Source organism: Phragmites australis, chromosome 16 (assembly GCF_958298935.1).
Source record: "Phragmites australis chromosome 16, lpPhrAust1.1, whole genome shotgun sequence".
Classification (NCBI taxonomy): domain Eukaryota; kingdom Viridiplantae; phylum Streptophyta; class Magnoliopsida; order Poales; family Poaceae; genus Phragmites; species Phragmites australis.
Genome location: NC_084936.1, coordinates 29,308,380 through 29,323,395, shown reverse-complemented (window position 1 = coordinate 29,323,395; position 15,016 = coordinate 29,308,380). Strand labels below are relative to the sequence as shown.

General features: G+C 41.5%; 1 pseudogene; it reads right to left on the bottom strand.

The window, feature by feature from the left end:
* Positions 1 to 7,049: 7,049 nt before the first annotated feature.
* LOC133895229 (protein MULTIPOLAR SPINDLE 1-like) lies at positions 7,050 to 9,956 on the bottom strand (annotated as a pseudogene).
* Between the last annotated feature and the right edge of the window lie 5,060 nt (positions 9,957 to 15,016).

Genomic DNA, 15,016 nt, shown 5'->3' with positions numbered 1-15,016 from the left:
TCTGGAACCTTTCCTATTGTTGAGCCTTGTGAGCAGCAAACTTGCATTTTTTATCCTTGTACAACTCTACCCTGACTTCTTCTAGCAGAATAGTCATGTTCATCAAGATGTTGAAGTCTGGGAAGATGTGAGGGGTTAACTAAACCTTCAAGTTGCTTTCTAGCCCTTCCTTGAACCTGTTCTGTTTCTTTTTATCTGTTAAGACTTCTTTCGGAGCATAGTAGGATAGTTCGATGAACTTGCGAATGTACTCATTCACACTCATGTTGCCTTGCTTTAACCTTCGAAACTCATATGCTTTAAGCTTCATGGTCCCTTTCGGAATATGATACCGGCGGAACTCTTCCACAAACTCTTCCCATGTGATTGTTGTGACATTGTCTGTGGCTCCACAGTAGTTCTCCCACCAAGCTAAGACTGTACCACTGAGCTAATGGGATGCTAGTAGAACTCTATCTCTTCCCACACAATTGATAGCATCTAGCTTCATTTATATGTTCCTCAACTAGTCATCTACATCCAAGGGGTTATCAGATCCTTCAAAGGTGGGTTGCCTAATCCTGACGAACTCAGCCATCTTGTTAGGGAGTCTTTGTGCTTGCTGTCAGGGTTGATTGATTCCTTCAGTTAGAGCATCTAACATACGGGTCTGCTATGCCATAACTGCCGCCAAGTCATTGATAGGAGGATCTAGCAGTCCTTGACCATTCTCATTTTCTCCTTGGTTTTTTGCTTCGCTTTCACCTTGATTTTCCTCTACTGCTCTGCGGTTCTCTTGACGTTGCTGGATTCTGATGGATTTCTTGGGTGCCACCTACTTAGAAGAGGAGAGATGAGCATAAGCTGAGAGCAGAGACTAGGATTTTTTAATTCTTTTTAGAAAAGATCGCAAGGTTTCAGGCCTTGATTGCACTCAAGGGAAAATATCACTCAAGGACAAACAAACACAAGCACACTAGCACAACAAGCTCGATACAACTAAGGGAAGGGGGTACAACACTGGCGGTTACTACACGCGTCTACACCATGATACATAAGGGGGGTACATAAGCCTAACTCGTACAAGGATCGGACGAGGGTGCTTCATTCCACTTCTTCGGGACTCTAGGCCCCTGCAGGACCGGTGAGGTCTTCGTTCTCCTTAGGGAGAGGATTCTCTGGAGGGGTGAGGGGAGTGTACTCTTCATCTTCTTCCACGCGGCTTTCGGCTTCTGCAGCTTAGGCTCAGGCTTCGACGAGTTGGACACGTAGGGACATGTTTCTGCTTCTTTGGCTCAGTGGATGCATTTTCTTAACTCTGCTTCCTATTGGTCGTATAGTTCGTCCAGCGCCAGCAGGTATCATGTCATGGCTACCACGGTCAGGTCACTTTCTCTCATCCCTAGGCCTCCAAATTCTTCATTTGTACAATCCAGGTGAGGCAGTTTCTCTCCATCAGGGAAAGAATCTTATTGATGTATGACAGGCTTCTCGTAGACCTGGCACAGGTGTCGCAGGGCCTTACGAGCGATAGCTTGGTAGGTGTCGGTAAACCTAAACCCTGTGGTGGTCACACTCGATGGCTTCTTGTCGGGGTGGTCTTCACTAGCTCCAACGTGGATGGTGACTTCACAGCGGTCAGTGCCGTATTCTTCAAACTCCCTGCCAATCTCCATAATGCCCAGTCTGGTCATGGCAGCGTACAACACCTTAGGGAAGCCGAGGGTGTTCAAGAAGTACTCGGTTACCCAACCATGTTCCTTCATATGCAAAAACAAGAACACGCTCGTAAAAGAGTTTTTCAAAAGAAAGGATGACAGTAAGAAATTTTGTAACATAATTTTTAGAGATTTTTCACATCTAGGTCTACGGTCTCGTCCTACAGCCAAGTATAGCTCTGATATCACCTGAAGCGCATCGAGTTATCTCTGGTGCTTAAACCTTTATACCAGTCTCTGGATCAGTCGCTGGTAAATAAGAGTCTCACAACAAATGATAACAAGGTCATACAACAAGGGGAGTGGTGAAATAGATCCACCGTGCTAATAATACATAAATGATTCCTGCAATCAATAGGATCCATGTCATCAGAGAGCACAGTAAAAACAACATGGTGATACACCACTTCCACAAGCAACTTGGGAGCGGACACGACCAAGGTTATTCGTCAGCCTCACCGTCGATGTCGGTGAAGTTCGGATCTTCCTCTATAAGCACAAGCAAGGGTGAGTACAAACATACTAAGCAAGTCTCAACCCTTTCCCTACATCAAGGGATACAAATATATGCATACAGTATTGACAAGGGTGAGGCTATATGCTTTACATTTGCGGAAAGCCAAGTTTACTCATGCAATGGTTCATTTTTGTAAAGCAAGTTTTGTGGAAACACTATATCATCAATATAAAATGAAGGGGGATTCAACCGTGGTGGAAAGTCACAAGGACCCAGATTTTAATGTTGCTTGGACACTCTGTCCAGAGCAACACACGACAAACTGCCAGACCTATTTTCAAAAAATGGCACAACTTGCCCACTCACACTCCAAGGAAACACACACATCTCATGCTAGTTGTTGTGACCAAACCGTAGTTTGTCTATGACCGTAGATACGACTATTCGAATAGTTTTACCTCTGTAGAGCGGTACACTTTACCCACAAGCTGAGTTTGGTAACATACCACCGTCGTAGCAGTGCGACTCAACAAATTCATTACCCACCACAGTATCATCACATTAGGCACATACAGGAGCTAACCAGGGATTCTTGACATTTAACTAGGCCTCCAACTAGGTCGCCAAGCTTGCGCCTACTCCATGGCCTCCCGTTGCACACCTACGTCCAGACGACCAGTAGACTAGCTAGCGGGGTTTAGACTAAGCCCTACCACATACAAGGTCGAGTGGCTATACGGTGAAGACTAGGTAGGATGTCACACCAATTTGGTCCTTAATCAAGCCAAGGCAAAAATCTCCACACTAGCCTACCACATAGGCAGCACTCAAACTCCCAAGGCATTCCATGTGGGAACCTTGATTTACCCTAGCTCTAACAAGTTCTTAGGTGATAACAATAACCGGTGATCATTTCCAACCCAACAACTCACACAACACCAAGCACCAAGTTTCAACCATTTCACAAAATTAATTGTGATTAAACATGAAGAAACATTAACGATTATAGTCCTGAGCATACTAGTAACAAGGTAATCATTTTAGCGTAAATAAAGTAGCTGAGACAAATATCCTAGGGTTACCAAGATTATATTCAGGTTGATAACAGTTTGGCTAGCTAATCTACAATAGGTCATAACTTGATCAACAGTTTAAATTAAGCCAACAAGTAATGCTTCATGCAATTATTTGGTGGAAAACGGCTGCTACGGGTTGTGGTGATAAAATCTGGATTCAATATGATCAATGAGGGAAACGGATTGAGACTTGCATCCGTCGAAGTCATGCGTTCCCGGCTCCTCCTCCTCCTCCTTAACTCTCTGGTTTCTAAAACATGGAAAAAACAACGAAAATAAATACAAATAAATTTGAAATAAATATGAAATTGGTATGAATATATAGAGTTTGAATTTAGATGAATATCGGTGGAAGAATTGCCGAAATCGGAGTTGAAACGGAAGAGGTATGGGCTTCAGAAGCTTGTCGGAAAATAAATCAGGAAAATGAAAAGGGGAGAATATTCCCTAGAATATTCTGTGGAAGAAGGATTTTCAGAAAAAGGAAAATGTTACTGCATTGTACTGTAATGTTCATTTGGCTTGTACTGTGCGAACGGGCTATTGAGATTTGCTGGGCTGGGCTACTTTGGAGGTGGGCTTCGGCTGCTAGGCTAACCTATGGGCTGAGGCTGCCCATTCTGGCTCTAGCAGAGGCGACGGCGGGGGTGGCGGCGCTGAGGGGATCCATGGCAGAGGCTCGCTAGAGAGCGCACCGCCGGTGGCTCTCGGCCTCAGTTTGGGACGAGGAAAGGCTCACGGTGATCAGCATGGCACGACAGAGCTGCTGGGGAGCATCTCGTCGACGATCTACGGTCGGAATAGAGCCGATTGCTCATCGGAGATGGGAAAGGTGGCAATCGACATGGTATACTCACGAAAGGGTGGTTTGGCTTGGGTTTGTGGGAACTGGAAGCACATATTAGGTGCGGGGAAGGCATCTTTAGGCTTGGTTTGGTCTGTGGAGCATCGATGGTGACTGGCGACGATGGTGGAGCTTTGGCGGCCATGGTAGCTCGGTGGTGGCCTAGGAGAGGGAGGAAGGAGCTGAACAGAGGGGCTAGGAGGGTTGAGAGGAACTCGGTGAAGCTCTCCATGAGGTCAATTTGACCGGCAGCGGCCTCTGAAGAGGAGATTGACAGTGGCGCCAATGATGGAGGGGAAGACAGCGCAGAGAGAGAGAGAGAGAGAGAGAGAGAGAGAGAGAGAGAGAGAGAGAGAGAGAGAGAGAGAGAGAGAGAGAGAGAGAGAGCAGAGCTTGCCTCAAGGACTCGGCAAGCGGCGGTGAGGTGTGAAGGAGCGAGCAGCGAGGCTTTTATAGCTGGTGGGGGAGAGGCAATGGGGTTCGACGACGACGCTCATGCGGTACGGTGTGTGCATGTGTCAACGAGCGACAATGCTGGCTATGTAGAGGTGTGGACTTCACATGGAGCGGGGCGGTGAAAGTCAAGCTCGATAGTCGAGGCGGTGATAGCTTTTCTACGCGCACGTGCTCATGCTGGCGATGCTCTCGGTCGTGGTTGCCGTGTGCGGTGTTAGAGGAAGGAGGGCGATGAATGGTGGTGTGAATCGATGATTCCGGTGGTGGTACGGTTTAGTGATGGCAGTGGTTGGTAGGTGGCGGTGGTTGGCTAGGCGGTGGGCGCGTGCGAGAGGAGAAAGAAGGCAGATGGTCGACCGAGTTGGGCTGGCGTGCGGGAGGAACAAGAGAGAGGGCCGGGAGAGGGAGTTGGGCTGAAGTAAAAGGAAAGAAGGCCGGGCTGGACCAGGGAAAAAGAAAGAGAGAAAGAGAGAGGGTGGCCGGGTCAGGAGGGATTGAGCCCAAGAGGAGAAGAAAAAAGAAAAAAAGGTTTTGAGATTTTATTTGAATTGATTTGAAACAATACTTGAAATAATTTCTTTTGAACTGATTTTGAAATTCAATTTTTGGCTAAAAATTGGGATGTTACACTTAACAACTTATGAATATTATCCTAATGTCATTATGTTAAATCACTTTGCTATGCCAATTTCATTATTCAAACCAATTGTTCATCACGTGATCTCACATATTGTGTGTTTGTAGCAGGCAATCTTGTATCTTGGAGGAGCAAGAAGCAGGAGATTGTGGCTCGGTCAACAGCGGAGGCGGAATATCGAGCAATGGCATTGAGCCTAAGTGAGATGATATGGATGAGAGGCTTTTTGAAAGAACTCAGGGTGTTGATGAATGACACTATAGTTCTACATTGTAATAACCAATCTACAATCAACATCACCAACAACTCGACACAACATGATCATACTAAGCATATCGAGATTGATTGATTCTTCATCAAAGAGAAGCTAAACAATGGGATGTTGAAGCTAGAGCATGTAAAGTCTAGTGAACAGCTATCTAATTGTCTTACAAAAGGGTTAGGCCCTAGAGAGAGTATCACAATATGTAACAAGATGGGCATGATTGATCTATTCACCCCATGTTGAGAGGGAGTGTTGATGTGTATGTGTTGGATAACGTAGTAGTACAAGGACCTATCCACAAATATGCCAATACAAGAGTGAGAAAGGGGGGCACTCGGGAGGCCTGACCTCAATTCCCCAATTGCAACAAATTGTGATACCAATCCAATGCTCTTTGAGCATAATCAAACTCTTCCTCAATCCTCCATGTTACTGCAACATCATTGGAGCCAGCACTCAATAGAAATTCCTACGTAGCTAAACCCAGGAACTGAGATATCCTCCACTGTCTGGAAGAAAAAGAAAACCAAATTTAGGCTCTGATATGGCAGAGCTTTGTCAGTATTTCTGAAAGTTTCTCAGTTCAAAATTGTGTTATAGATTTGCAGGTTGCAACACTTAGTGAACATTAATTGGATGTATAAAACAATTACGGATCCTAGATTGCTCTATTCTCCCAGTTACGCAAGGTGTGAGCCAGATTTGCAATCCTAATTCCGGGAAGTCATAATATACTTGGCCACTAGGAGCAATCTGGTAAAGGGGGAAGTTACTTGTTGGTGGACCCCAAAAACACGCCTAGTAACTTCTTTCGGTCTCGCAAGTTATGGAAACCGTGATTTTAACATCAGATGCAGAAATGAAGAAAGCAACAAGCACATCAAGGGTAACAGACAACAGCACCCCTTTGAGGCAAACACAAATAGCAAGGAGATGACTGATGACGTGTTCTAATTTGAGAGAAGTACTTTCCCATTTTAAAGCAGATAGGACATGCCCATGTATACCTATGAATATGATTATGACATAAGTGTGCTAGAGTAATAAGTTACTTCTTTTTTCCTTTAAAAATACTGTATATTTTTATTCTTTTCTGTATTTCTAAATTAAGAATAGTATTTGCACTAACTGTAGAAAATAAAACACCAGAAGCACATAAATTTTACATGTACCTAAATGCGCAGAATAGGCAAAGCATATCTATAGCAAATGGCAAGGTTATTGAATGAAGCCAGCGAAAAGTATTACATTGTCTTTTGAGACATTAAACTAAGCCAGGCCACACTGGTAGATCCACACAGATAGATTCCAAAATGTAAATATGTGACAGTCTAAGGTGGTGAAATTACATATGACTTCGATTAGATCATATTTGTTTGCAGTAACTACTCATTCGCACAAGATGGAGTTAATAAAACATACTTTTGACTGTGTTTTGGTTCCCAGTCGTTCAAATTCAATGGAGAAAAAAAGATCTGCTTGTGTAGTCACCCTGAAATCGATATGTAGAAGCTGAGATGCGAGTGGTTAACAGCAAGACATCATAAAGTAGTTCATAAGAAAATGTCAGCCAAGTGATTTGTGCGCAAATACATTGGAAAGTCAAGCTGGGCACTCTCAGCACAAGAATTTGGAAAAGACTTCTAGGTCCAGCTTCCCATGATGTGCAGCAGGAGCCAGTTCTCTTGCCAACCTTCCGACCACTCGCTCAATGTACACCACATACGACCCATTCATGTCCTCCAGGACTTGCAAATCCATGCGTGCCTTGAGAATAGATCTGGCGCATTCTTAAAAAAGTCCTGAATAATAGTTGTATTTAACTTTGATCAAGCTCTTGTAATGAATGCGTATGGTGCAATGATGGAGCACTATTTGCACTTGCATTATCTAAACTGTGGCTGTAAATAAAATTAGAAATATAACGCTCAAGTATGTGGTTCATAAGAATAACACAGAAACCCAAGGTATCTAAATGCATACATTTGAATCAGAAGAATCTAGCAAAGTCGTCAAAAATAATGTGAAAATGGTGCATTTTCCTCGTTCAAATGAGTTGATGTTTTTTATGTAGTCATGTTGAGTGCAGTACAATTCATATAGTGTGCCAAATAAAAAAACAGGATTGTCAGGGACAAGAAAGCACTAACTTTTGTCAAAATGCTCGCAACATAGCCAATCTTTCATGTAATAAGAGACGAGGAACTCGATTAACTGAACCCTGAAACATGGGACAAAATGAGCATCCACAATATATAGTGACACAGTCGACATAAGAAAAGGAATTCTTATAGGAAATAGAAAGTATTGCAATCTAGATAAACAAAAACAATTACTAATTATGCTTAAACAGAAATTTTCTTCAATAATGATGTAACTTGAGATCATAAAAGTAATCGTTGTTCTGACGAGCCTCAAAGGTCAAGTAAACTGCTGAATCATGATCTTTCAGAATGATGAAATAGGAAATATAAGAGCATAGCTTGGGTTGGGTAAACATTTATGAAAAAAATCCAACAAAATTGGAAATTATGATACAGATAACTGAGTGTGTTTTAACTGAGAGTACACCAAACTAAAAACAGGCAGCCTTACAAACACATACTGAGACCCAGACTATTCACTTTCCCTATATATGAACTTTTGTGCATCAGGAAATAGGTCCTGTGCAAACTACTAATTAGTTTTTCATCCATTTTTCAATACTAAGGAAGTCAAATATCTGTTCTGAGGTGAGGAATTTGAAATGGATACACTGGGCCATCATGATTGGTTTAAGGAGCCAAGACGTTTCTACTGTATCTAAATCAAATGAATTGAAGACCAGCTTACATGATGAATAAAATCAAATGAATTGAAGACCAGCTTACATGATGAATAAAATCAAATGAATTGAAGACCAGCTTACATGATGAATAAAATCAAATGAATTGAAGACCAGCTTACATGATGAATATATTGCCATGCATATCAGGGAAATCATCATCAAATGGATCAAGCAGAAGTAATCTTTCTGATACATTTGAGATCTTTTGAGAAAGTGCCAGGATTATCCGCTGACTAATAAACTCTGCATTTCCTAACTTACGGAACAAATGCTGCACAGAGAATTGAGCACCTGAGCAGTCAATTGATCCTGCAAAATATTGAACAGTATGGAAGGGACACAAATGAGTATGCTATTGGTGATATTAGAAGCAAACACACGTTTGTCAAATTCAGAGTCCAGCACTTCTTTTTTTTTTTTGTTCAATGTGTTGTTCTCTGCAAGCAAGTGTAAAAAGTAACCGAAGCAAAACTAGAAAATATGAACACAGATAGGAGATCTGATCAAAATAAAGCATGATTCGGAGGAATCATGTAAAAACATTGAAAAGCTTTGCATGTAAATAGTTATGCAGTATAAATACGATGAACCCTCTAACCAATTTATCATACTGGTAGCACTTCAACAAGGAGTACTAATCACTCGATGTTACTTTATGGACAGTATATAAAGTGCAGATAACTCCTCATAGTAATCACTAAGTTTAGAGAAAAACTGCAAGCTGCAATGCTTCCCCGTGTCATGCAAAAGGCATACTTTATTTCGCATTTGTATACATACCAGATCATATCAACTATGTCTTCACAAGTTTAACTTAACACTCTCCTTAAGAGAGCCATGGCTGCAGTAAGAAAATACCAGGATCCTTGGAGCATCAAGCACCTTGTGCTCTAGTGCAGAACAAAGGGGCCTAGGCTTGTGGTCCAGCAAAATATTGCGAAATTTGAAAACAATAACATAAATCAACAAAGAATTACTTTGGCACCCAAATCCAACTCAAGTCGGTTGAGGTTAAGTCCACTGCCCGGCGAACATAAAGAGAAGTAGTGATGCTACTAACTGAAAAGTACAGCTTCTGTGCAACTCATTGCATCATGTTATCACTTTGCATTTGTTGCTATAAATACAAAATATCCTACGTGTATTAGGAATATATCAAGTGTCACCTGAATCTGAAGTACCAGCATTTTCAGGAACGGTGCACATCCTTTTCATCAAACGGGTCACTAAACCATGAATTATCTCCTCACCTAGCTCCTTTTCCCTTTCTGATGATAGAAGGTTCTTCAGTGAAGCTGAAAAGGGGAAGTAATTACAATTGATTAGCATGGTCATCTCAATCAAATGTAGATTGAATTGGAGCTGCAAGCTCCTTATTCTAAGAATTGGAGCTTCATTGACATTTATAAGAATAAATTAATTAAGAACATTATTATATGCATGTGCATTACTTTATCTACTAGGAGACAACGCTAAATGGCATATAATCCTTATTCAGAAATTTCAACAAGGAAACCACATAGGAGACAACCATCGGTGAACAAACTCCTTCATTGCCTTCCCTTAGCACTGCATCAATCTTCTCATTATAGGCCAGGAAAACCTGCAACTGAAGTCAAATAAGGAATACTCTTCCATGTCTTTTTATTTCTTTTTAATAAGCCCTTATTTGGGTGGGGCACATGGATAAAGCGCATTGTCTCATAAATATTACACATAACTTGAGTTGTCTTTAACCCGTTGTCATCAAGCTTGGCCTTCTTCCGTTCATCGCTATTGCCACCAGTAATGCACTTGCTTGAACAGTATACTACTAAAAAAATGCTTTCATTGCCGGCTCAAAAGTGGACTTTACTTTCAGTTTTAAAGCCGATAGTGTGCAAAGGGCAGTGATTGTCCCCGAATATCATTGTTGGCCTAGGGACCGGTAGTGAAGGTGTTATCACTGTCGGCTGAAGGCTTCAGCCGGCAGTGATAGTTCAACCCTTCAAGTCCCCGAATCAACATTTTTTGGCTTTAAAAAAGTGGAAAAAAATTATTTGTGCCCAGAAACCGACCAGGCACTACTCACCCGACCAACCACAAGTCGGTCGATTTTTCACATGCGTGTGGATCAGGACTCAAACTCACGACCTTAGCAGCTCGGCGTGACCCCTCTGACCATCTCACCTCTTATTAGTTCTTGAGTATAGTAGCAAAATCAATCCTCTTGACATCTTCTCATCAAATATTTGAACGGCTATTTGGACATCTAAATGATCTTAAATGGAAAGGTTATCAATTATAAAGTTGTACATCTCGTCGAGTTCTACAATGTTCATATACAGTTTATCTCCATCCGACTCCGTATGTAAGAGTTTGTGTCCAATCAATGCAGTTTTCACTAAAGCATCCATAACTTTTGCATACCGAGTCCGATTTCGACGTTTGACCTCTACTTTTGTCACACCTAGTTTTAACAGACAAAATCAGATACAGCTTATGTGTACTCAGGAGTTTAACATACATAAGAATGTCACAGGTGAAGTGACAAAATCAATACTTTTGTAGAATAAACGTTAAACTCTTACAGGAATTAGCAAAAAATATCTTATATGAAGATATCCACAGTGGAACAGAAGCACCGGTTCCCAACAACACCGCAGGAAATCGACTGGGAGACACGCACCTAGAACGTTACAATCTCGTCTTGATAACCTTCAACATCTTCACTCACTGAGCAGCACCACACATGTTACATGAGATAGAGAAAATAGCAAGTGTGAGCATATGACGTGCTCAGCAAGTGTACAGGAAAATAATGATATGCAGACTTATAACAAGATTAAGCTAACACATGGTATATTTGCGTAAATGTAAGCAATAAAAAAAATTTGAACTCAAAAGCATTAAGCAATTATTAAGTGAAGGTAACCCAATTAATCCAACCACTAGTCACCCAAGGTTAACTACTTTGTAAACCATAACCAACCCAAATCATCTAATCATGTGAGGATCCAAGTCTCTCATGACCATGAGCGCGGCTGATATATCATATTTTTCACTCTGCAGAGGTTGTCCAGCTTTCCCCACGAGTCGTGATTTCCATATTGCCATGTTCATGAAATACTTAACCCACGCCAATGGTGTGCCACCAGGAGATCACTACGAAGCATGGTTCATCAATTAGGTCCTGGTACTCTAACGAATGTCAGTCAGGTGCCTAATCGATATGCCAAGCCTTACCCATATCGACCTTGTGGTTGATACGATATTTCTTATATTGTCGCTCCACAAACCGGTCATTATATGTGACATTTGGGCAAAAACTACTCAACAAGGTAATAACTGCATAAAGAGAGAGGAAACAGATGTTACGACCATCGTAACAAAGAACATATGTTACAACCATCCTAACCAAAGAGATAACTACTTGGAACGAATCCACAAGCCCACCACACTTACCATCATAAACCTACCAACTCTTTGCCCAAGTCCTAGAGTTCCATGTTACTATATCAAATTCACCGTCACCAATGCATATGACTGCTAAACATGTGTATGACACTTCCCAACATCCCGATAGCATGCCTAAGAAATTCTACCCAAAAAAGTTATATCAACTACCACTTAGACTTCAAGGAATGTAAAGAAAGAACTAGGTAAACCTTAACATAGGTGACTACCCATCAAGTTGACAAACATTGTATGCAATTTTATAAAACAACACATTTAGAAACATGGGTTCAAGATGATCAAGAAGTACACTTGCCTTTTACCTAATGTTGCTCAGTGTTGAAACCTTTGTCTTCAAGTTCTCGAACAGATCCAAATCATTATCAACTAATCGCAGATTGTATTGACAAACAAAAGCAACATCGAATAAACACCGGATAAACCCCAAATTGCAAAAATAAAAGAAATAGAACGAGAGACAGAAAACTTTGATTGGGATGGACAAGGAGAACAGAATTGACTGGACTTCTTTTGTGGAAAGATAAACTATAGGAACTAAGGCTTCACATGAAATGATAGGAAATATTGATTGAAGCATTAACATGGGTTACCTACAAATTAATATATTATTTTACTTATCAATTCATATTTTTAATGCAAAGACATGTAAAGCTGATCAATAATTATATGTCATTGTCACAAATATAAACTAATCAAAATAATATCCTCATGTTGTAGGGATCTAGATGTTAATGAAGGGAAACTACTATAAAGATGTGAGGACTGCTATCTAAAACTAGTATGGTTGGATAGATCATGTTTTTCGAAAAATTTGAGCGCAAGAATCACTTAAATCGGAGCTAAAACAAAGAAGACGTAAGACTTTGAAGTTCCAAGGGCCTAAATGCATTGATTGGGCTTGGCTGAGCTAATGTGGCAGACATGTGGGTTGACATGTCAGCAAATACACATATGTCCTGACTGGGATTAAGTGGATAGGTGGCAAAGGGTGATTGGTCAGCGACTGGGGTTTGATGTGGTGACCGAAGGGGAATGGGACCATGGCGGAGCGAGTCAGCACAACAGCGGTCAACCAAGAGCTCGCTAGACTTGAGCTCCGGCTTGCTGGCAACGATGATGAGCAGCGGAATGTCAGCAGGGCAGAACAACGAGCATGGTGGAGTGGGTGATGATAGTGGGGACACGGCGACCTGAGCTAGCAGTGTCGAATAGCGGTGGTAGCTCACCAGTGTCGGTGGACTGGATGCTCCGATGGACGGAAAGCGACGAGAAGCGACGGAATAGAGAGAAGGGTGGACAAAGATTTTACCTAGGGCAACAGTGAGATCGGGGTGGCGGCAAAGAGGCCTGTCGATGGTGAGGAGATGCGACGGCGGTCGAGACATGTCGAGATGGGGTCTCTGGCGGCGGAGAGTTGACGAGAAGCAGCGGATTAGATTCCATGTGAGCTTGTGGTGTCGAGGGGCTGCTCAGAGGGGGTGGAGATAGCTTGAGTGTGGCGGGTCGATGATTTCTGACGAGGTGCTCCTATGGTGATGGCGGCGGCTAAGCTTCTCGGTGATTCGGCGAAATCGAGCACAAGAGGCGGCAGCTTGCGACTGGATTGGATCATGGGGCATCAAACACTACTTATAGCGCCTAGGGAGGCGTGTGGGGCCAGAAATTGGTGATGATCTGACATACTCAACTCAGACTCGGCTGGAGTCCTGGAGGGAGACGACGGCGCGGCGGACCCATGAGGCAGTGACGCACTGCGAAGGCGGAAAAAGGCAAGGCGCCATCGGGAGCAGCAGAAGTGTTGTTTGGGCTGAGGCGAGCGCGAGAGTGTGGCCTAGAGAGCAGGCGGGTGCGGTGACGGGTCAAGACGACCCAAGCGGGAGAAAGAGTATGCCAGATGGGAAAAAGAGAGGAGGGTGATGGGCCGGCCAGTTGGTCTAGGTTTTGGGGAAAAAGGTTGAAAGAGAGGAGAGAAAGGATGCCGGCCTAGAGAGAGATTGGGTTGGAGTTTGAGCTAGGCTAGCTGGGCTTTAGGGTTTTCTTTTATTTTGTAATTTCCACAAAAGGAAGCTAGCAAATGAAATCCAAATAAAACTTCAAATGAAGCCTAAAAATTCTAGAAAATTCCAACATACTTTTGAAAACACTTAGAAGCCAAAATAAAAATATTTTGACTTTATGAAAACATTTTGGTATTTCAAAAATTAAACTTAACTCAAATGAATTCAATTAAAATCCAAATGAGCTCAAGTAAAATCCAATAAAAATCAAAGAAAACCCACAACTCAAAATAAAACATGAATACCTATTTTTAGCATGAATGCATTCAAACAATAATAACCTTATTCATATTTGAATTTAAATTTAGAAAATATGATTTTTCCTATTCTAATTATTTAATCTATAACCTAATCTTAGAAAAATTTAGAAATTTGAGAAATCTAGAAATCAGGGTGTGACAACTTTCAAAGCTAATGACGAGGCGCATCTGAAAAAAAAATACACGTCTTTTGACATGTACCTTCCTTGACCCTCAAAAAAGTCTCAGAACACCCTCGACAGGATCTCTGAAGTTTTTTGGTGAAAACTGACCTTGACCAATTTGCCTGATAATTTTTAGAGATATAGTGCTACATCTGAAAGTCAGTGTTGTGCAGATATTTTATCAATCCGAGTTACTAAACTCACGATAACAATCTTTGAATTTACAGTTTTAAACTTTGTAACCTTATGTGTGGTTTTTTCAATGATTCTTACTAGTTTTACACTAGATCTAAGCCAAAAATTTGTGGTCAAGTATGTGGCTCTCTCTATATCAGTTTGACATTTATTTATGCATCTATATGGCTTCAAATAAAAAAAATGATCAACTACAAAGTTGTATATCTCGTCGAGAGATATACTTTTCATATAAAGTTTGTCTTCATCCGAAAATGTTATGAATTTTTTAAGATTAGCTATCATCGACCACATCTGCAACTTTGTTAAGATTATTTGGGCATTTAAATGACCTCAAATTAAAATGTTTTTAACTACAAAGTTGTAGATCTCATTGAAGACTACAATTTTCATGTAATGTTTATCCCCATCCAAATTTGTATGAAAAATTATATATTTTTTAAGATATATTATTATCCATTATCATTGCCAGTTCATAACACGAATTGGCAGTGATACTTGACGAACTATCACTGTTGGTTTATGGCTAGAACCGACAATGATAGTTCAAGTATCACTGGTGGTCGATGCCCTCACCCAGCAGTGAAGTATCACTACGGGCTCAAGCCTTTAGCCGGCAGTGACC